Source organism: Colius striatus, chromosome 5 (assembly GCF_028858725.1).
Source record: "Colius striatus isolate bColStr4 chromosome 5, bColStr4.1.hap1, whole genome shotgun sequence".
Taxonomy (NCBI): Eukaryota; Metazoa; Chordata; class Aves; order Coliiformes; family Coliidae; genus Colius; species Colius striatus.
The window spans coordinates 39,986,140-40,008,329 of NC_084763.1; the positions used below are offsets into that span (position 1 = coordinate 39,986,140).

The 22,190-nt window shown below is 40.9% G+C and overlaps 1 protein-coding gene across 6 annotated transcripts in view; it reads left to right on the forward strand.

Moving 5' to 3' along the window:
* The first annotated feature begins 10,040 nt into the window (after positions 1-10,040).
* Positions 10,041-22,190, forward strand: part of GALNT11 (polypeptide N-acetylgalactosaminyltransferase 11) — a 55,547-nt gene continuing 43,397 nt past the window's right edge. For 4 of the 6 annotated variants that reach the window (XM_061996415.1, XM_061996418.1, XM_061996419.1 and 1 more), the window contains exons 1-2: positions 10,065-10,124; positions 18,810-18,986. The gene's annotated coding sequence lies outside the window, so the exon portion shown is untranslated. Of the gene's footprint in view, positions 10,125-18,805; positions 18,987-22,190 lie in introns of all 6 variants that reach the window. The other 2 variants (XM_061996417.1, XM_061996416.1) reach the window with 2 other exon arrangements.

The window sequence follows — 22,190 nt, forward strand, 5'->3', positions numbered from 1 at the left end:
ATATTTTGTCTCTTTATCTTTTTCAAGGTACTATTATTTATCAGCATTTCTCTAATGAGCATTACTTTTATATAAAGTTCTACCTGAAAACTAGGAGTCCTATAAGAGTGTGTCCTCATAGCCAGAGCACTGCTACTTTGATACAGGGACTCTCCTCATGGTTCTGGGCTACACAGAAACATCAAGGTACACAGGCCACAGTTACCTTCCATCTGCACAGCCAACCACTGGTGTCTCTGAAAGAAAGGGAAGTAGGCATTACTATTCAAGCACTTTTTCTTCAGAGCAGTGATTTTCGACCCTTGCAAAAGGAACAGAAAGCCTTGCTCCCTAAGGCCCTCCTCTTTGGCTTGGCACCTTCTATTCCCCTCTTTCCCTTTGCTGAAAAAGTTCCGTTTCTCCTTTCCCCTCTCTGCTTCTCCTTCCTCCTCTCAGTAGCCCCTAAAAAGAAGAAATTATTGTAGGAAGAAGATGGGATATATTGCTGTTTGTGGTGACTGGACTGGAGACATGGTTGCAAGAGCAGGTTCAGGGGTCTCATAACTCTCACAGTGCTATGAAAGGGGAAGTGGTGGGGTGACCATTGGTGAAAGTATTAAAAAGCCGTGTAGATGTGGCACTGTGGGACATGGTTTAGTGGTGGCAGTGACAGTGCTGAGATAAGTGGGACTCGATCATCTTAACCTAAACAATTCTTTGATTCCTTTCTCAGTGGTTCTCCAAGCCTCCCTTCCAACTAAGCTACCTCCACAAAATGCTGCTGACCCCTTCTCCACCTGGACCCCTGTCAAATTATAGCATCCTCCAACTCCTGGCATTGAAAATGTTACCTAAAACAGAGTTTACAGCCAATTGTGCTTACTGTAAATGGCAGTTAAATCCTAATTGGAACTGCTACCAATCCCTCTTCTGCAGCTTGGCAGCTTCTGCAGCTTCCATTTACCTTTCACATTTTTACCTTTTACATTTTCATCTCCTCTGTCAGTACTTTGGGTGTTTGATACTGCTCTGCCTATGTACAGACTTGGAGGTCTGTGGCCAGTGGGGTTCCACAGGGATTGGTTCTGGGGCCAGTCTTGTTCAACATCTTCATCAACGACCTGGATGAGGGGACAGAGTGTACCCTCAGCAAGTTCCCTGATGACACCAAACTGGGAGGACTGGCTGATTCCCCAGAAGGCTGTGCTGCCATTCAGCAGGATCTCGACAGGCTTGAGAGTTGGGCAGAAAGGAACCTCATGAGGTTCAACAAGGACAAGTGAAGAGTCCTGCATCTAGGGAGGAACAACCCCATGCTCCAGTACAGGCTAGGGGTGACCTGCTGGAGAGCAGCTCTGGAGAGAGAGACCTGGGAGTGCTGGTTGATAAATGAAACATGAGCCAGCAATGTGCCCTCGTGGCCAAGAAGGCCAATGGCATCCTGGGATGCATCAAGAAGAGTGTGGCCAGCAGGTTGAGTAAGTTTTTCCACCTCCTCTCCTCTAGTTCTGGGCTTCCCAGCTCAAGAGGGACAGGGAAGTGCTGGAGATAGTCCAGTGCAGGGCTATCAAGATCAGCAGGGGAATGGAGCATCTTCCTTATGATGAAAGGCTGTGGGAACTGGGGCTGTTTAGTCTGGAGGAGACTGGGGAGGGGAATCTCATTAATATTTACAAATATCTAAATTATGGGTATCAGGAGGTTGGGGCATTCCTTTTTTTCTGTTGTATCTAGTGACAGGACAAGAGGTAATGGCATGAAGCTGGAACACAAAAAGTTTCATTTAAACATAAGAAAAAACTATTTTACTGTTGCGGTGAAGGAGCCCTGGCACAGGCTGCCCAGGGAGGGTGTGGAGTCTCCCTCTTTGGAGACATTCAAAACTGGCCTGGATGAGTTCCTGTGTGATCTGATCTAGGTGGACGTGCTTTATAATGGGAGTTGAACTAGATGATATTTAGAGGTCCCTTCCAACCCCTACCATTCTGTGATTCTATCATATTTCTTTTTTTTTTTTTAGACAAATCAACAGAAATAAATAGATAAGGTTTATAATACCAGAAGGCACCTCACAACTTACACAGAATGTTACACTCTCCTCTTATACAACACAATGTCTAACCAAGACAGATGTGAGCAGTATTTCTGTCCATTTTCACCATTTTCCTTAGGCAGTATACATCTTTCAGAGCTTGACATTTTCAGATAGGGCAATAACGGTTTTCTCCAGTCATTCATTGAATTCCATACTAATTCTTTACTAAAGTTATTAACACAAAGGTCATGTTATTTGTACTAGCGTTTTTTAATAGGCCCCAAAATTATCACCAGCTTTTTAATTATATATATTTTTAATGCTAAAATAAGGAGTAAATTTACAAGTAACTGCATAGCTCTTGGGTTCTGTACAGAGGAATTAGAATACTTGTTTTCTAACTCGTTTTCTTGAAATCAAGTTAATGACACTTACAAAACTTATATTTTATGAACACTGTTTTTGATAGCCTACCATATCACATTTCTGTGGTGAACCACAAAGTTAGTATTGCAAGGTAGTCCTGCTCTGGCAGAGGGGCTGGACTACAGGATCTTTTGAGTTCCCTTCCAACCCTTTCTATTCTGTGATTCTGTGTGACTCTGTGGTGCCAATGGAGGCTTTTTTTGTTTTGCTTAGGATTCGCTTAGGAATCCTAAGAGAGGTCAGGTGTCCTTGTGTGCAGTGATAATTAATTGCACAATAAGAAACTCTTTTTGGCCACAAGTGATTGTAACCTAAAGAGATAAAACAGACATAGGTTGGAGGCACAGGAATTTTATCAACATACTATATATAATAAATATAGTAAATGAAGACATCAAGCAATAAAATCAGATTTATAGAGGAAGCCTTGAGGGACAGTCATGTCTCATAATTCTTTACCTTCTTATCAGTAAGAATATAATTTCTTGACAGATTCTCACATCTGTATAGTACAAACTCTACCATTGAATTTTACATATTTTCCTTCAAAAAAAACAATACAAAGATCAGGTATACTTCTACTATATTTCAGGCCTCTGAAAAAGAATTATTTAGAGTAACAGTTTCAAAATGTCTGTCTAGTTGTTTGTGAAAATTGCAAAGTTGTGGAATTTTTTGAGGGTGAGTTACAGACACAGCAGACAAGAATGCTAAATTGGAGAGGGGAGTGGAAGAAGGAGCACAAGCCCTCTGATGCTACATAAGACAGTAAAGGTGCTACAAAGAAGCAGGAACCCAGCTTGAATTTGCACAAATTTGTAAAATCAATGGAAAAAATAGAGGTACAATGAAACTATGAATGTAACTGGATAACAATCCTTTGCTACTTACACATACTTTCTTTTTATGCTTTTCTCAGTGCTATAAAAGTGAAAACCCCATCCTTGAGAATGCAGAAAACAAAACTGTAGTATCAAAAAATAAGAGAAAATACACACTCAGTTTTTATACAATAGGGATGGGGCTACAGGCTCAGTCATCTCTTGATGAAAGGTACTGGGAAGATTACACTTGCTATGAGAAAAAATTACCACAAAGATATCTGTACAACAAAAGTGCCCCAACTCAGGCTGGGAGTCCTTGTCTAAGTTTGAACTCTATCTAACCTCAGTTTACATGACATAACTAAAGGTTTTGGTTTCCATGCTCCCAGAAGTCTGAATCTTTCTCATGTACCTAGGAAAACTACATTTCAGATGTTTTCATCAAAACAGGAAGACAGAGTGATGCAACAGAGTGAGCGCTGAAGGAGTTGGTTCTACTTTTTGTCTGCCACTGCTCTGTTGGATGACCTGGAACAAAAAACTTCATCATTCTATGCTTTAACTTTCACATCTGTAAAAAGAAGATAATGAGGCTGACCTCCTCTGCAAAGAAACTATCTTTCCTCCTCTTATCAAGAAGCAGAAACAAAGATGGAAGGAAACTCTTAGTAGGGTTCATTGGGGGAAAAAAGAAGCCAATTCAAGTACAAGATTTCTGAGTTTTATGGGATTGTTTTCATTCTCAAAACTGCAAAACAGTCCAAAGTGGAAAGAAATCAGCCCAGGCTGGCCCAGACCCCAAGCCTATGAAGTGATCTGAGCACAGTTGAGCAACACAAAATGTTTAGCCAATTACTTCCCTCCACAGATTCCAAGTAATGTTTTATTTCAGTAAAAAGACATGACAGATGCTAATCTCACTCCCAGATCTTAACAGTGAGAACTTCTGAATACCAAAACCAGATGGAATTTTGTCAGCAACACTTCAAAGGCAAAACACAATTTTTCCACAGTTCTGGAGAGGATCTACAAAACACATGAAAAGAGAGGTGTGAAGAAGTACAGAAAAACAACACAGATTGGGCTGAAAAATTAAGGGAAAAAGTTGAAGGGAATTGAAAAGAGCATGACTACTGTATTCTTCTCTGTTTGCTCAGTGCTGCAATTCCTTGATAAGACAAAACAAGGCAAGATCCTTTGATCTGAATTCTTCCAAGCACTGCCTATCACTCAAAACTGGCTTCTTCCTCATGTTCCTGTAGATTTTAGGGCCACATCCCATATGCTCATCATTCCACCCTTTCTTACTTTGTTTGTATGGGTTAATGTTAATACATTTAACTGGTTGGTAGATTTTATGTGCCCCATATACGGGAAAAGAGAGAGGGTCTGCCCATTATATCAGATTAGGATTGCTCTTGTCTCTGTCTCTGAAGAGCAGGACATTTTAGAGACAGAGATGCTCTGTTAACAGCTGTGATGCCAGGAAGGAGTCTTTACTATTTACTGTACCATCAAGGTATTCTGTCAATTAATATCAAGTGGAAACACTGCTGTAGTAGCACAATTGGTGACCAATGCAGTTTTTAAACTAAAAATGCTCCTTCACAGCTTGTTCTCAGATGTCCAAAAAAACTCCAAAGTCACAGCTTGCTGACTTGTTTTTTTAAAACTTTCATCAACCCAAAATAACAGGTTTCGTGCTAAAAGTTTTATCTTTCCAATGAGTAAATGTAAATCATTTGAAGAGTGAGAGACTGAGCTAAAAAAACGATTCTGCTTTCCAAAACTCATCTAATTATCATCTGGCTTTTCTAGTTGTCTTTCTTTCCAATTTATTTGGCCCGAATCTTAGTCCAAATTCTTCTTAGGCAAGATCTGCTACTCTGCAACAAGATCTAACTGGTCTGATTCATAGAAGGGTGTAAAGCCTGTCACCAAGCAAAATAGGTTTGATTTACCTTTGTGGGGGAAAAAAAATCTCTTTCAGTTACAGGTTCTAATGGCTTAAGAATTTGTCATTCTGGTGGTTTCATTACCAGTATCTCTGGTTGCCCCAGAACTCTTGGTCATCAGCTATCTTCCAGGCTTAGGGAGTCACGCAACTGTGTTCAAAGTGTCACTACATACCAGTGCACCATTATACAATGCACTGTGAATCTAAACCTTCACACAATCCTCATTATCAATAAATGTGAGTATGTTAGGAAGGCTTTCCATAAATAACCTCCTGTATTCTTCCTCTAAATCCTAGCTGAATCAACTCAGTGGTCTGACTAGCTAAGGGAACTTAAAGAAATATCACTAAAAGGTAAGCAATATGCCCTCTGGCACAGCTTGGCAAAAACTATAAATTCTGACACCTAGACTGAAGAAGCCCCATGCAGACATCTTCATCTGAATATAAATTCCTCCTATAGTCTATAGAGAAATACTTAATACAATTAATGAAGCTGAGAGCTATTTAGGTGTTCAAATACACTGATACATCTACCTTAAGGTGGTCTGAATAATTTGCTGTATCAACTACGTGCACTGTTCAGCTTACTTACAGGTGCTTAGTGTCAACTGTGATGGTCTGAGATATCAAAGACTTCCATGTGAGGCTTCTGATGTGACAAGCTTTTTGGGAGACCCTCTTCTTGGAGCAGGAGGCCAGGTAGGAAACTCCACAATGCCTAAAACGGCATTTGATGCCTGTATTTATGTAACTAAAACCCACATTAGTTGTCTACTGAATATAAAAGGAGCTTAGATATCTGGTTCACATGGAGACACCTACACACTGAAACCCAAATTTAGGTGTCTTAATCTGCTGGCTAAATCCACCCATTAAAGATTTCCTGATCCGGCAGCTGCATTAGCATTATGTATAAGAGGTCTTACTGGACTTTTTCCCATTTCCATTTCTAATCCACTCATGAGCACATTTATAATTTTGGCCTCTACAATATGCTTGCAGCAACTTACAATTGTAACTCCAGACAAAATATACTTTCTTTGTTTCTTTTAAATTTACTGCCTGGAAGTTTCACTCAGGACACCTACATCTTGTACTGCAACTCTTTCTCTACAACAATAGATTTTTTTATGCCGTTATCATATTCCTTCATAGTCTTTTTCCAAGCTGGAAAATTAAATTTTGGGTGGATTTAAATGCTTGTTACTTGTGTTTTTGTTTGGTTGGGTTCTTTTTTAAGGAAGCTGTTTCATACCTCCCATCAGCTCATTGCTTTTCTCTGTACCTTTCCCAGTGCTTTAGGGAGAATTCTACCTAATATCCAAGATGTACAAGCACAACAGTACTCCATCTTATTCTTTAGTCCTATCCCTATGCATCTAACATTCTTTTTGCCTTTTCACCTACAACAAAGCATGGAACTGATGTTTTCAATAGACTAGCCTCGAAAGCTTCATGGATTCTTTCTGGAGTACTCCTAATGAACATAAGGGTGTGCGCGATGAACTTGTTCTACAAGCTTTTCCTCAGTAGTGTATAACAGCCTCTCTGTTATTTAGACACCTATTTTTGCATAGCTATTTAGAATATAATTTCTCTAAGAATCCCACCTACTGTGAAATTTAATAAATATGGCTCAAGATTTGAAAAGTATTTGGGGAGAGTAGAAGAGATAAATCCATATACATACTCTGAGTTGTCATTTGACCTTCTTTCTCTTGGAAAGCAGATAAAAAACCTGAGTGACACATTAAGTGAAATGCAGCAAAAGTTAGAGTAGGAAGTAGAGGGCAACCAGATAAGCATCCCGCTTCCTCGAATATTCCAAATAAATCATCCAGCACTTAAAAAGGCTTGTTTACTTCATTCAAAACCACAATCACGCAGAAACTCTACTAGAAGATGTGCAGACTCTGACTTCAGTCATGGACAGCCCAAAGGCAAGCTTTTATAAAAGGAAATCACTGAACGAAATGCAAGTCATCTCAGTTATTGAAAGAACAGCTAAAGTTTCTTCCAGCCTTCTCTATCCCAGCTGATCACCAAGGTCTACACATTAGCTGGAAAAATGTGTTCTGAACTGTTTGGATCCAGAAAAAACCCTATATAAATTCTGTTTGGGTTTGGGGATATTGGCTGCCTTTTTTAAAAAGTAGAAGAGCCAACCTAAGATATAAGAAAACACTTAAAGAGCATCTTCTGTAGCTCGGTGTCCCTTTTTTTTGCGTAACTTCTGTGTCTGAGATGCATCACATCAGAAATACTTAACAAATGAGATCTCAATGCTTGAGTACATATGCATTACCATCCTGACAGAGGATTACTATGGGTTATGACTTCTTGACAGCACTTTTATGTCTTCTTGTCCCTTGTTGTGAACACCTAAGAAGTGGGTCAATTAGTTAACACGAATGAGTTATCATAGAATCACAGAATCCTAGAATGGTAGGGGTTGGAAGGGACCTTTAGAGATCATCTAATCCAACCACCCTGCAGAAGCATGTTCACCTAGATCAGGTTGCATAGGAACATGTCCAGGCGGGTCTTGAAGACCTCCAAGGAAGGAGACTCCACAATTCCTCTGGGCAGCCTGTGCCACTGCTCCATCACCCTCACAGTGAAATAGTTTTTTCTTATGTTTAAATGGAATTTTTGTGTTCCAGCTTCATCCCATTACCCCTTGTCCTGTTGCTAGCTACCATTGAAAAAAGGGATGTCCCAACCTCCTGACACCCACCCTTAAGATATTTGTAAATATTAATAAGATCTCCCCTCAGTCTCCTCTTTTTTAGACTAAACAGCCCCAGTTCCCGCAGCCTTTCCTCGTATGAAAGATGTTCCAGTCCCCTGATCATCTTGGTGGCCCTGCACTGGACTCTCTCCAGAAGTTGTCTGTCCCTCTTGAGCTGAGGAGCCCAGAACTTGTTTTATATATCATAGAACGTTTTAAGAAATTGGGCTGGGCAGATTACCATTATCAGGGATTTTGAGAAATGAAATATATGTCTTAAGGACTTTACAGTAAATGACACTAAAAAGAAGCAGTTTATTAATTCTGTTACTAAAATGATAATCTTAGTACCACAGAAACTCTTTCTAATAAGAATTAAAAGAGCTATTTTAGTAGATTAAATACCTGGAATTATAAGGTAGACAAGAACTAGCCAAATTAAAAGAACTTCAAGGATAATAGTTTTGCAGAAATAGATAGCTATGTGCTAAGGTTGCTCTTACCTAAAAGAGCTTAACAGACACCTCCAATCTCAGGCTAAATGTTTATTATGAGTTATTAAAGCTGCATATTAACTATTATGAAAGAGGAATTATGAAAAGCTGGCTGATGGGGTAGCTGACCATATGGCTGTCTCATTCAACTGCACACATTACTTTGATCTTGATCCCTGCTACCTCCTTGTCATATGCCTACTAACCCCTCCTTCTTTTTCTGTGCATTCTGATTATATATTGCCTTTTTGACCTTTGCACTTTAATGCTGTAGCTACAGCTTTTCGACAAGTTCTGTATTCCCCTCTGATTGTGTTATTATAAAGGACCTTGCTATAATCTCTGGATACCAGGGTCAAAATCCACCAAAAAATGGGCTTGGGTGTGTCAACCTTGTCTTATTTCCACTTTACTAAAATAAAATCTGCCATCTTCAAAGTGTCACTCAGCAGCTCAAATTCTGTATCTTGGTATTCACAAAAAAGCTCCCAGTCCTGCCTATGCTGAGCAATCAGACATAGTTTGTTCTCAAACCTTACCAAGATTTACAAATCTACCATTCTTTCCAGTATCAGCCCCCCACTCCTTCCCCCCTGGAACATCTGCCACATCAGGTCCTGCACAAAGATGGATCAGTGGTAAATCTACCCCACCACCATTTTGTCTAGTAAGTCAGCAGTTAGATCACTTTTTCTGGATATAAAAAAATCTAAGGACTCGACATCCATCTCTGAGGACATAAACTCCTCTTGCTGTAGATCCACATTAACTCCCACATTTATTATTTTAGGATCGTTGTGATTTACCTCAGCTATCTCCCCTATCCTGCTGAAGAAACTAGTCCCTCACATTCCAGATAGCTATTCAAACTACACAGTGGGGAAAACATCGGTAGCTAACCTCAACACCTTCATCAGCTTGGCCTATACCTCTTTTCTCCCCAACAAAGCCACTGGACAAGTTCTTCCAGAGACCACTTAAGACCATGAGGTGCAAGTGTTAACTTTCTTGGGGAACTGGAAAGGGCTTTAGTCTTCACAGAATCACAGAATATTAAGTGTTGAAAGGGACCTCTAAAGATCATCCAGCCCAACCCTGCTGCCAAAGCAGGTCCACCTAGACCAAGTCACTCAGGAACGCATCCAGTCAGGTTTTGAAAACCTCCAGATAGACTCCACACCCTCACTGGGCAGCCTGTGCCAGGGTCCCCCCACCCTCACAGTAAAGAAGTTTTTCTTTAAGTGCAACCTTTTGTGTTTTGTCCATTACTCCTAGACCCCAGCCTTCATAGAGAGCTGTGAGGGAACTTGCAAGCCTCGTGGGATGGCAGATGCGTGGCAACTCATGAGGGGAGAGGGGAACTGAGGGGCGTATATTCAGAGCCCTTCAGCCCTGTATCCTCCTGCAGTTTCACGGCAGTGTACCGCTCAGCAAAACAGGGGTGATGGGCAGGCAGGAAGCCTTTAACCCCACCGCTCAGCCCCCTCCACCACTCACCATCCTCTACTGGCGGGCCCAGCCTCGCCCGTCATGGCGGCCACGCCCCCGGACGCCTCACGTGACGGCGCGGGCGGGGGAGGGGGAAAGAGACGTCACATGGCGCTGTCGGCGGGCGTGAGCTGTGCGCGCTGCCGCCGCGGGCACGGGCCGGGCGAGGGGCGATGCCGCCGCCGCGGTGAGTCCAGGGGACGGTGGTCCCGGGGCTGCGAGGGACAAGACTGGGGGTGGTGGCGTGAGGGGAGGGTGGCCCCAGCAGGGGAACCGGTGGCGGGGTGAGAGGCAGCCTCGCGGGTTGAGAGACTGGGCCGGCGGCGGTGTGAGGAGTAGCCTCGGGGGGTGAGGGAAGGGGCCGGCAGCCGTGTGAGGGGCAACCCCGGGGGGTGAGGGATGGGGCCGGCGGCTGTTTCAGGCCGGCTCCGGCCGTTTTCCCTCCTGCCCTGAGGGACGCAGCGGAGCCTGTACTGGGGGCAGCGATTCCCGTTCCCTGACGCCCCTACCCGGGGCGGCTGGAGGCCCGGGTCGGGTTCAAGGCTTCCTTTCTTCTGCCTAAAATGAATGGTGTCAGCTTGTAGCTTGCTTGGGTCACTGGGAGTGCCCGCCGCATGGTGAGGGCTGTTACTTTAATCTGACCAGCACCGCTTCTCGGGGAGAGACCGTGATGCTGGTGTGAGTGCTATGTAGGATAGAAGTCAGCGTTATTATGTTTTTTTTAGTCGAAATGCATGTGAAGGAGCAACAGCAGCCGCGCACCTGCAGGTAGAATGAAACCATGCAACTGTCAGTCCAAAATGTGAGGATCTGTACGTGTTAGTTTTGCTGTTACTGCTCCTTTTATTGATTCGTTTGCAGGGCGAGGGCAGGCGTTGCTTTTTCATAGAATCACAGAATCTTAAGGGTTGGAAGGGACCTCGAAAGATGATCTAGTCCAGCTTTTTGGAGGACTCTTTGACCGTGGGGGGGATATTCAAGTTTTTTTTTTTATGACTGGGAAATTTATTTTTAAACTTATCCCTTTTTGTTCCTGTGGATTTCAGTATAGACTTTGCTCCCTTTTCCTTTTAGCAAATGCATGTGTTACCCTACATGGCTGGTCTCACATTGCCGTGTGTTATTTTTCTTTGTGTGTGTGTTAAAGCTTATAAGGAGGGCTGCAACAGAAAATACTGATAGAAAATTAACTGTCTACAGGTTACTTACAAAGAAAAAGAGAGGTTCTCTGGCGTTAAAACTGACTGAACTGAGCAAGAAACCAAAAGCTCTGTGCTGCTGGTAGCAGGAAGCTTAGCAGGTCAACTCTTTTCTTATGTAGTATGATGCTGTAAGCAAACACTGCTTTCAGAAGCTGCCTGTCCAGATAGCTGCTTCACTTTGATTACGTCTTTGTAATTCTCAGCCTTAAAATTGCTGTTGAGACTACTTAAACCACTAATGTTGTCTAGTACTGCATCTCTGCCAAGCTGTATTCTGACTTGTTTTCAATGTCAGTTGCAGGGCAGCTGCAGTAGACCATACAGAACTTTATTGTATAGCTAGGGAAAAGTGCAGCCCCTGCTCTTCCAAGGGAAAAATATAATAGTGTGATGACATGGCTTTGCTGCTAGGCAGGATCATCAGCCCTCTGCCAATATGCTTTTTTTTTTTTTCTTGGAAAATGTCTTTCAGTATAAGATCAAATCCCTTTTATCTTTACTTAGAAAGTTGTCTGAGTGGCAATAAATATTCTCAAATACTTATGATCTTAATAGGAAACCCATACCAGACGTGTCTGATTAGCTTAAGCTGATCCAAGTGCAGATTGTGCCCAAGAAAGGATGGAACCAACCTTTTCTTGACAGTATGTTTCTGCCTTGCTACCATGTGGAGAACCTCTGCATTTGTGGAATAGTCTGACTGGGATTCCTAGGCAGGGGACTGATCGATCCCTTTAGAATGACATAAAGATCCAGGTGGTTCCAGATAAGAGGCTTTTGATTAACAAACAGTTGGCCTCCCCCAGTGTAACTGTCTCTGAAGAATTGCATGCCTTCTGCATAAGCTTTGCCTCATCTCTGGGTAAAATAAGCTCCTGCAGAGTTTTAGGAGCTCTTCTGCAGCAGGAAAGGAAAGAAATAATACTGCAGCTCTAATGAGCCTTTATCTCTCAAGCCTTGGATGAGGCAGCCAGCAGGCTAAGTGATATGTGTTCTGCTTTGAGAGATTCCGACTGCAGATTTCAGGGCCTGTTGCCTGTCTTCTGCTGTCTAATCACTTTGTCTTGGGATACAAATCGATAAATCGGTTATGCATAGAAGTAAAATTGAAAAGAGTTTCTGTTAAGCTGTTTATGAGAATGGATGAACCTGTTCATTGTTTTCATAGTGGTGTGAAATAACAGTAGGTGCAATTCAAGCTCTTAAGGAGGATGAAAGACCTGAAACAGGGAAATAAAGGTGAACTATTAGTATTTTGAAAATCTATCTGTATAAAACATGCTTCCTTATAGCAAGTGCTAGAAAACTCAAGTTTTTAATGGTGGTTATAGGGTACGTGTGTGTAGTGAGGTAAACTATGCGTCAAATAGGTAAGTCATAGAATGGTAGGGGTTGGAAGGAACTTTGAGAAATCGTCTGGTCCAACCCCCCTGCAGAAGCACATTCACCTAGGTCAAGTCGCATAGGAACATGTTCAGGCGGGTCTTGAAGACCTCCAAGGGAGGAGACTCCACACCCTCCCTGGGCAGCCTGTGCCAGGGCTCCCTCACCTGAACAGTGAAATAGTTTTTCCTTATGTTTAAATGGAAATTCTTCTGTTCCAATTTCATCCCGTTACCCCTTGTCCTGTTGCTAGATAGAACAGAAGGGATGCCTCAACCTCCTGACACCTACCATTTAGACATTTGTAAATATTAATAAGATCCAACCTCAGTCTTCTCTTCTCTAGACTAAACAGCCCCAGTTTCCGCAGCCTTTCCTCATAAGGAAGATGTTCCAGTCCCCTGATCATCTTGGTGGCCCTGTGCTGGACTCTCTCCAGAAGTTGTCTGTCCCTCTTTAGCTGAGGAGCCCAGAACTGGACACAGGACTCCAGATGAGACCTCACCAGGGCTGAGTAGAGGGGGAGCAGAACTTGCCTTGACCTGCTGGCTACACTCTTCTTGATGCATCCCAGAATGCCATTGGCCTTCTTGGCCACGAGGGCACATTGCTGGCTAATGGTTAGTTTATTATCAATCGGGACTCCCAGGTGTCTCTCTGCAGAGCTGTGTCTCCAGCAGGTCAATCCCCAGCCTGTACTGGTGCATGCAGTTGTTCTTTCCCAGATGCAGGACTCAACACTTGTCCTTGTTGAACCTCATGAAGTTCCTCTCTGCCCAGCTCTCAAGCCGGTCAAGATCCTGCTGAATGGCAGCACAGCCTTCTGGGGAATCAGCCAGTCCTTCCGGTTTGGTGTCATCAGGGAACTTGCTGAGGGTACACTGTCCCCTCATCCAGGTCGTTGACGAAGATGTTGAACAAGACTGGCCCCAGAATCGATCCCTGTGAAACCTCACTGGCCACAGGCCTCCAATTTGATTCTGTGCCATTGATCACAACCCTCTGGGCTCTGTCATTCAGCCAGCTCTCGATCCACCTCACTGTCCACTCATCCAAGCCACAGTGCTTGAGCTTTCTGATGAGGGTGTTATGGGAGACAGTGTCAAAAGCCTTGCTGAGGTCAAGGTAGATGACATCCACTGCTCTCTCCTTGTCTAGCCAGCCAGTTATGCACTCGTAGAAGGCTATCAGGTTTGTCAAACCTGATGAGATGAGAAGTATATGAGCAGATAGTAAAAATGGAGATTTCAGATCTTACAGCATGAGAGAATAGAGTTCTGTGGGGGTGGAAAGAACAGTGCTTTACTTATATTACCTTGGAAAGTGCCATATAAAGGTTGTGATCTGAGCAGCTGGGAGGCTGAGTTTGGCACTGTGGTAGCTGTCTGTTGATTAGGAGAGACTTCCAACTGAAGGGAAAAAATTGCAAAAAAACAATAATTTCTTTCTGTGACCATTCACTTTATTGACTTCCTAAACAATTCTTTCTGTCAGGCTAGGCAAGACTACAATTAACAGATAGTCCTAAAATCAAGTGATTTTGCTTAGTACCATTTGTTTTGGAGAGCTGCTGCAATACTCCTATGTCGCTTGCTGTTGAGGAGCAAAAGTATGTTTATGGATTTCAAGTGCAGAAATTAATTTGCTTATTGTTTCTCAAAAAATATTACAGAAGTGAAGTCTGATTCAATCTGCATAAGAATGTGGGAGATAGATAAACTGCCTTGATTCTTACCTAAGGTTTCTTTTCAAAACATATGGTGTCTTATGGAGATGGATGCGTCTGCTTTTGCAGTTACTGTGTTAATGTATAAAGTACTATCAGTGAAAGGCCTCGACTGTAAAATCAGTGTTTGGGAGCATGAGTAAATGCATTTGTTCAGCTCATTTTGTGTAAGAGTTAGTAGTATCATTCTCATGCTTCAGCTGTGTTCTATCATGTTTCTTGTGTGAGTCAGCATTGTGTAATAATTAGTGAAAATACTTTATTTGAAAACTCTATAAAGCTAGAAATATACTGCAAGAAAAAGGGGAAGTGGGAAGCTGATCATACTATTTCAATCAGAGTTGGACTTCAACTATGCTAAGTTTTAGGTATCTTCTTGTTTAACTTTTCTCCTTTCTTGATGTGAAAATATGCGAAGTCTGTAGGTTAAACTGCTGATGGTGTTACCAAATGTTGAGTATGGAGTGAAGTACCTGAAAGAGTGACATACTGTATTGCAGCTCTTTCTTGTGTAGCCTTGTTTTAGCCACCAGATAGTTGACATAATTGAAACTGGAACTGAGTGCTCAGGGTTGAATCCACTTTTCAACTGTTTACACGAGTTAGAAAGTCCCTAATGTAGGGAACCTTGAGACTTTGTATTGCTGCTTTATGCTTTGTAGTATGAGCAAGAAGTAGATGTGTAGGTGAGGGAGGAGTCCTGACTCCACTACCCCATACTGCTCCCAGGTAGGTACTTGGACATCTTTAGCTCCAAGTTGAGTTTGGAGCAGGTGAGCTGTTGTGGTTTCCTCTCTTGTGGCGGTAGTGGCATTACAAGCTCTGCATGGCTGAGATTGAAGGCTTGCTGTGGCTGACAAGTTATACCTTATTGTCTGTGGCTGGCTATATACTGTCTGTAAGAAGAGCAAACTTCTGTAAGTTATGCCAAAGATTAACTTTGTCTTCCGTTCTCTTCCACATGACCTTATGGAGTAAATGTCTTCTCCAAAGAAATTCCCTCAAGGAAAGAATGTGGCTGGCTGTGGGCATGCTCTAATCCCTCTTGCCATGGAGCAAGCTACTTTGAGAAAAATAATTTCTCTTGCTGTGCAAGAGCAAAGGTGTTATGTGCATGAAGAAATGTTGCAGAGCAACTGATGGGAAGTAAACTGCTTTTATACAGCAACTTTGTCATTCCTAAGACTTCAGCTATGAGACATTACACCCTTTAAGAAGTAGTATTTTAAATGGAAAGTTTAAGCTAATACGTTTAAAAGAAGGTGCTTCAGTAAATGATTGCTATGTGCTAAACTGATTTAAGCCTTTACTTAATGAATGTTAGGAATGTGTTCACAGAGGTTGTCTTTTTAGGGTATGTAAAACTAAGTATTGCTTGGCTAAAAGGACATAGATTTTCTCGTGCAGACAGGGGTTAAATTAGTTGCTTTGGACCTTGGTGGTGGCCTTAATTAAAACTGAGGTCCTTTTCTGGGGAGCACAAAACGACCCTGTTGTTATACACAATCCCTTATGAATCAATCTTTGTAGGTATTTTGGCTTTTTGCTTAGTCCTCAAGTGTAACATCAGGAACAAATGATGTCACTGTCTTTGTTGATGCCTGTCATAGCTGTTAGTGAATTGACTGTCAAGAAGTGCTTTTTTCAGTTTTCTGGAATACCTTAATTTTGCCAGTTAGCTTGAATCCCTTATCTCTTGTATCAGCACATACTGAGATCCATTGCCTGTAAAGGAAGAGAAGACAAAGTTTTGGATTGCACACTAGCCTTCTGTGCTACAGTGTGTTGGAAAGCATGGTGCCTACCGGTGTGGGAAAGTGTCATTTTTATTTACTGTTCATTTTATTGCAACATCCGTAATTTCAACATAGAAATCCTGAGTATGTTTTCCCATTAGAAGCACTGGGAATACAAAGGAGGAAGAAAGTGACCAACATGGATGGAAAAGGATTGGTCCACAATTCTTTCCTTGAGGGGATTTCTTTGGAGAAGGAGACGTTTACTCCATAAGGTCATGTGGAAGAGAATGGAAAACAAAGTTAATCTTTGGCATAACTTACAGAAGTTTGCTCTTCTTACAGACAGTATAAAGTACTTTGTTAGTGATTTACCATTCTAATCTGACAGTTAATGTCCACAAGAATGTTTCTTTCAGAAGCATGTTAATATTAAAAGGTCTGTATGTGGAAAACTCCCTAATCTGTTGTCAAAGACAATATTTAGCAAGATATGCTTATATTAAATTGCTAGCTTAGTGTAGATGTGTGAGTGAAAGTTTTTTTCATTGCCTTCATCTGTAGGCATGGTTGTACCAGTAATGTTACCTCTTTATTACTATTACTATGTTGTGTTAAGGAAGAGAAAAAGAGGATTTTTCCTGTACAAGATTTTGCTAGTGTAATTTAGAAATAAGTTTGCTGGGGGAGCACAAGGTATGTGTAATTGCTGTTATAGCCCAGAGCTCCACTTGGTATTTACATCATCTCTGGTTATTTTGGTGTTTGCACCTTTTGTGTATTTGCCTTAATGCATCAGTCAGGTTTTATAGGTGAGAGCTGAGATGTTAAGCATCTCGACAACATCTGTAGCAGAGCAAATAGCTCAACCTGAATGTCTCACAGGTCAGTCAGATAACACGACAAGTTATCCTGGTTCACTCAGTGAGTTGAAGGCAGAGCACATACTAGATTTCCATCCTTAGGATTCCTCTCTTATATTAATGTCTGGAGACTTTAATCATCTGTTGAGAAAATGGATCCAAAAGCAAGATGATGATGTGGTTTTTTTTTTTTTTTTTTTTTGATCTTGAGTTTTTTTTCTTGGGAAATACAGAAGTCCCATGCCTTGGCTGCTCCAAATGGCGTAGATACTGTGGGCTCTGTGCTAAAGCTTGGAGTGAAAAACTCCAAATGATCTTTGGTTTTGGACATGAGAAATGCAAATGGACATAAAATTAAATTCAACACCTCCATTTAGTATTTCTTGCAGTTCTGACATTTTTTTACAATGGCCACTCCCCCTCACCTCCAAAAACTCTTGTTTGCACACAATGTATCGAGGAAATATGTAAGTTATCACCTTCTTTTAATAGCATAGAGAAACAGGACTTAAGAACTCTTAAAGCAGTTTAAAATGAGTTAAATTTTTCCTATTAGAGGCAGTTTGAGTATTTAAACTAACTTGTTTTAACCTGACTCATAGTTCTGGTGCAACATTCCATTTTTATTTTTAATGTTTTTTTTAAAATCAAATAATGTTTGTGTATGCTAATATCCATTACTCAGCCTTCATAGAAATGTTTGAGCCGGGGCTAACCCAACTAAGTTGGAAGGGCAAACTGCAGTGCTACAGCAAGTACAGGGTAGTGCTATTCTCCTGTGGCAAATTCTGACACCTGACTGTAAGTGAATGTAACATGTCTGAAATCTAAACATGGCTCCGTAACTAAGTTTCTGCGTATTGGAAAGGAAAGCTCTGCAGAACAAAAAAAAAAAAAAAGAGAGAAATGGGGTAGACTTGCAGGATTTGTGAGGAGTGTAAGCTTGGAAGTCTATGAATTCTGTAATCTGATTCTGTAGGATAAGATGCAACCATTCTTATTAAGACAGTTTCCAATTTTATAATGCTAGTAATAACTCAATTGCAGCAGTTTTGTATTTGATACATGCCCAGGTATAGTCTTTTTCTAGTCAGAGTTTGCAAATATCTTTTGTGTTTTGTTTGGTGGTTTGGTTTTTTTTTTTGTATACGGCTGTTGATTTCAGTACTGAGTTCTTCAGGAGTGAATGGTAAATGTCTGTTTCGAGCTAACTACAGAACTAAGATGTACAGAAAATCCTTATGTAGAATGCAGTGTCCATGGTCAGTAGTCACAGGTTTAAAATTGAGACCTGTTGACCCCAGTTTTCACTGTCCCGCTTAAAAGTACTTCAGTGGGGTCTGTTTTGTTGCCAAATTTGCTGCCAGCTTTTTTTGGCAGGAGGGCTGTACAATTGGAGTCTGAATTACTTTTTTTTTTTTAATTGGAAAATGTGTTTTCACTTTGCTTGGAAAAGGCTGGAAAAAAGCCCAAAGCACTTTTGATGAACATTTCCTAAGATGAACAGAAAACATACCTAGAACATGTTAGTCAAAATGTGGAAATTTTCTAAAATTACTAGTGATTTGGAAAATGAGGGCTAAAGGAATTTTATAATTGAGATTTGTATACAATTACTGATTGCTTTCTCTAGCATAACTGTGGTCTAATCCATTGATACTATGATGAGGAATAACTTAGACTCGCACCAACTGATTATGCTTCTCTAATCAGTGGCAGTAAAATGACCAAGCTTGTTTATACTGCCAAATCTATGGATCCATATGGATTATGCATCAACTAAAAAAAAAAAAGAAAAAAGACCTTTTTTTAAAAAAGCTAATGGGGGAAAAAAAAATCATGGCTCTTACAGCAGTGTTTGCAGTCAAATGAGAAATAACCTTCCTGCATTTGTGTCCTAATATCCACCCAAAGTAGCTTGTTGTCATAGAGAAGCTTGTGTTTGTTCCTGTTCCCAGTTAGGACTTGCAAGCAAGACTCACAACAAAGTGTTAAGTTTCAAGCTCAGCGTTTCATTGTTCACCAATGAAGACACCAACTGGAATGAAGACACCAACTGGATTTGACTGCTACTGCAGTCAGTGCGTTTTCAGTGTGTAACCTTGCGCGCTTCTCTAGTGCCGACTCTTATGGAAAAAGGTGAGCCGCTTCTGTTCATCTCTTCCTGGAGAAGGGTGCCTTAGCTAATCGTTTTGCATGCATCTGTATTTTTACTGTCATTTTGGTGAGCTTTGCAGACATCGAATGCAAGGAACAGCTAAGTAGATTTTAGACATTTAGAAAAGGTATTAAGCAGCTTAGTTTTGTGTAGTTGACCTTGTAAGCTCTCTTACATTTTGCATTTGTGTGTAGTGCTGGAGGATCGTTAAACTAATATTTAAATACATGGAACTTTAATGTGAGCAAGATATATTGAAAAAGAAATTGTCAGTTTGTTTTGTTTTTAATCTTACTGTTCCCAAAGCTATATGTGAAGAAGTAAGGGCAGTGGTAGAAAACGCATACATTATCTTTTGGAGACAGTAAGTGAAAAGTCTGGCTTCCTGAGAGCTAGTTTTGCTAGTGAAAAGAGAATCACCATGTTTCAATTGGAAGAAAGTGTTTATTAGCAACAAAAAGGAAGAAGGTATTTTTAGGACTCTGTGAATGGCATGACATGTATTTATATGCCAGATGGCTTAAAGTAACATCCAGCCAAGCAGCCCTACGTTAGGAAGGTTAGGTAAGGAAATTCCATGCATATATCTGTGCTTTGGGAAATTACTAACTTCTTTTTTTTGGTGAGGGGATGAGGAAACTGCAGCAGTATTAAATTGTCTACTGTATAGCACTTATTTACTCGCTACTGAGCACTAGGATTTTGGTAAGCTCGTGTTTCTAATCCAACTGTGCTTACTTTCTCTAATCAGACTGGACTATTATGTTACTTTTCTTGATGCAATATTGTACCAATGGTTGTAACTAAAACTGGTGTTCTTTTCTGTTGTTTGCTCATATGACATCCTGACTCTTATGAAACAACTTCTTTCCAAAGCTTGTAACTGTTTTTTCCATTAAAATTGTGTTCTTAAATGAGAGAGCCCTTGTGAAATGCTCTCATTCCTCGGAGAGGAAGAGTGCATGGAGAGAAAGGTATCTGTTATCAGTAAGGAAAAAAACCTAAGATGTTCTGTTGTTTACAAAGAAGATATTACTGCAGAAGATATCTTAAAATTTCTTTAAGGGAGCATTTGAAATGGAGTTGGATAAAGAAGGAACTTCACATGTTTATTATGAAAATGCAACAGTATGTACGTTTACTCTGGTACAGCAACCTGCTAAGTAAAACTGTCTTACTGTAATTGAGAAATTCCAAAATAACTTGACAAGCAAAATGATGTATCTCAAGGACACATTTCAATATATACTTCAGAGATTTAAAAACAAGAGTTTGAAATATTTAGACGTCTCTGGTTAAAGTCCAAAAGCTGGAAGGCAAGTGAGTATCTTAAGTGAGTCAACTGACAGTGGTAAAATAGTGAGGGGTGAGAACGAACCTAAAGACATTAAGAAGATGAGTTTTGCATCTTTTTCTAAAACCCTTTATGCTTTTGAGTCTTAGTTTGTTACGTCTTCATCAATTTATGCAACTAGTCTGTCTATGTGCCTTTCTTTATCTGTACAGTATATGAATGTTATTGGTATTTTAAGATTATTTATCTGTAAAGTATTGAGGAGAATTTTGTATTCATTCCAGGAGGATTTATTTTAGGTGATATGACATGCATTTGTATAGCTATGCTGAAATTACTAAACTGTTGGCTCTGAAAGCTTTTAAAGTTGCATTTAGAAGTGACTCACAGAGGCTAATTAAAAATAGATTGTAGCGTGTCATCTCATTAAAACAAATGAGAACAGTGGTCTTATGCAAGAGGGCAGCCTGTGGTCCAGAGTCTATTTCTGTGAATGAAGGTTGCTGTGACTGGAGTTCTATTAATCTTTTTAACTCTTTCATTCTCCCACCTTGCACCTCACTAAAGAGCCTGGTTCTGCTTTCTTGATAACATCGCTGTAGGTAGCAGCAGGTTGCCATTAGGTCCCCCCTCAAAGCTGCGTCTTCTGCGAGCTGAAGAAGCCCAGTGTTCTCAGCTTCTCCTGGGGCAAGTATTCCAGCCTATGACCATCTTGGTGGCCTCTTACTGAATTTGCTGCAGTTTACTGATGTCTGTCCTGTACTGGCAAATCCCAAACTGGGTACAGTATTCTGCCTGTGGTCTTAAGAGTGCTGCGTGGGGTAGTGTAATTGCATCCTTCAGCTGACTGTGCTGCTGTTGGTAAGCCCATGTGCTGTCAACTGTCATTGCTGCAAGGGTGCTCTACTGGCTCCTTCTTAGCCTTCTCTGCAGAGCTGATCCCCAGATTGTGTCAGTGGCCAGGGAATGTCTGTCCCAGGTGCAAAATTTGGTGTTTATCCTTTCTGAATATCATGAGGTAGGTAGGTTCCTGTAGGCCCAGCTTGTCTTTCCATTAGTAGTTACCTGCCTATCTTGTGTCAAAAATATCCACTTAGTTCATGAAGTACAATGCCCCATCCCTTCTGTAAGGTCAAAAAGTGTTGTTTTAATTAAAAATCTTACAGGTAGATCCAATTTAGGGCTTAGGAAGGTTTTTTTATAAGGAGTTAAATTGGATTGACACTTAGATTCTGGAGCCCATGAAACACTAAGCTTCTATTTGGAAATATCTTTGACTTTTGTTCTGAATGTATGTTCAGTGGATGTTAGTCCTAATGATGTGTGTTGGAGTTTGAAACAAAAGCTGCCTAAGGTGTCCTATTTTCATCTTGCTAGTGTATTAACTGTAACTGTCCCTGAAGATGAGTTGCAATGTACAGGATGCCTGGAAAAAAAACCTCATGAAAGTGCAGAAGCTACCATGGGTGACATCTCAGTTTGTATGATATATTTATTATTGGTGTACTCATTTTTCTTAATCTGTCTTCTGTTTATCATCCTGTTAATGCTGTTGTATGCTAGTGATACAACAAAGGAGATAAGAAAGCCTGGTCATGACAACACTTCTTTTGGATGGAGAGCAATGGAAGATATCACATCTTGGGGATTTACAAGTGTATAGAATTAAGGCTATTAGAAAAGCAAAATTGCATTTGTGAGTAGTGTTACTTGTTGTCTTCTTGGAGTTTTCCTCCCAAAATAAAGTACAAAGTAAAAATTCAAAGCATCTGTTGAAGCTTGTGCAGAAAATTATCCAAACACTCTGTAGAAAGATAAAATTCTAATGATTTTTTTACCAAAATGCTGTTTGGAAATGAAGATTTTACACATCTGTTCCTTGCATTAATAA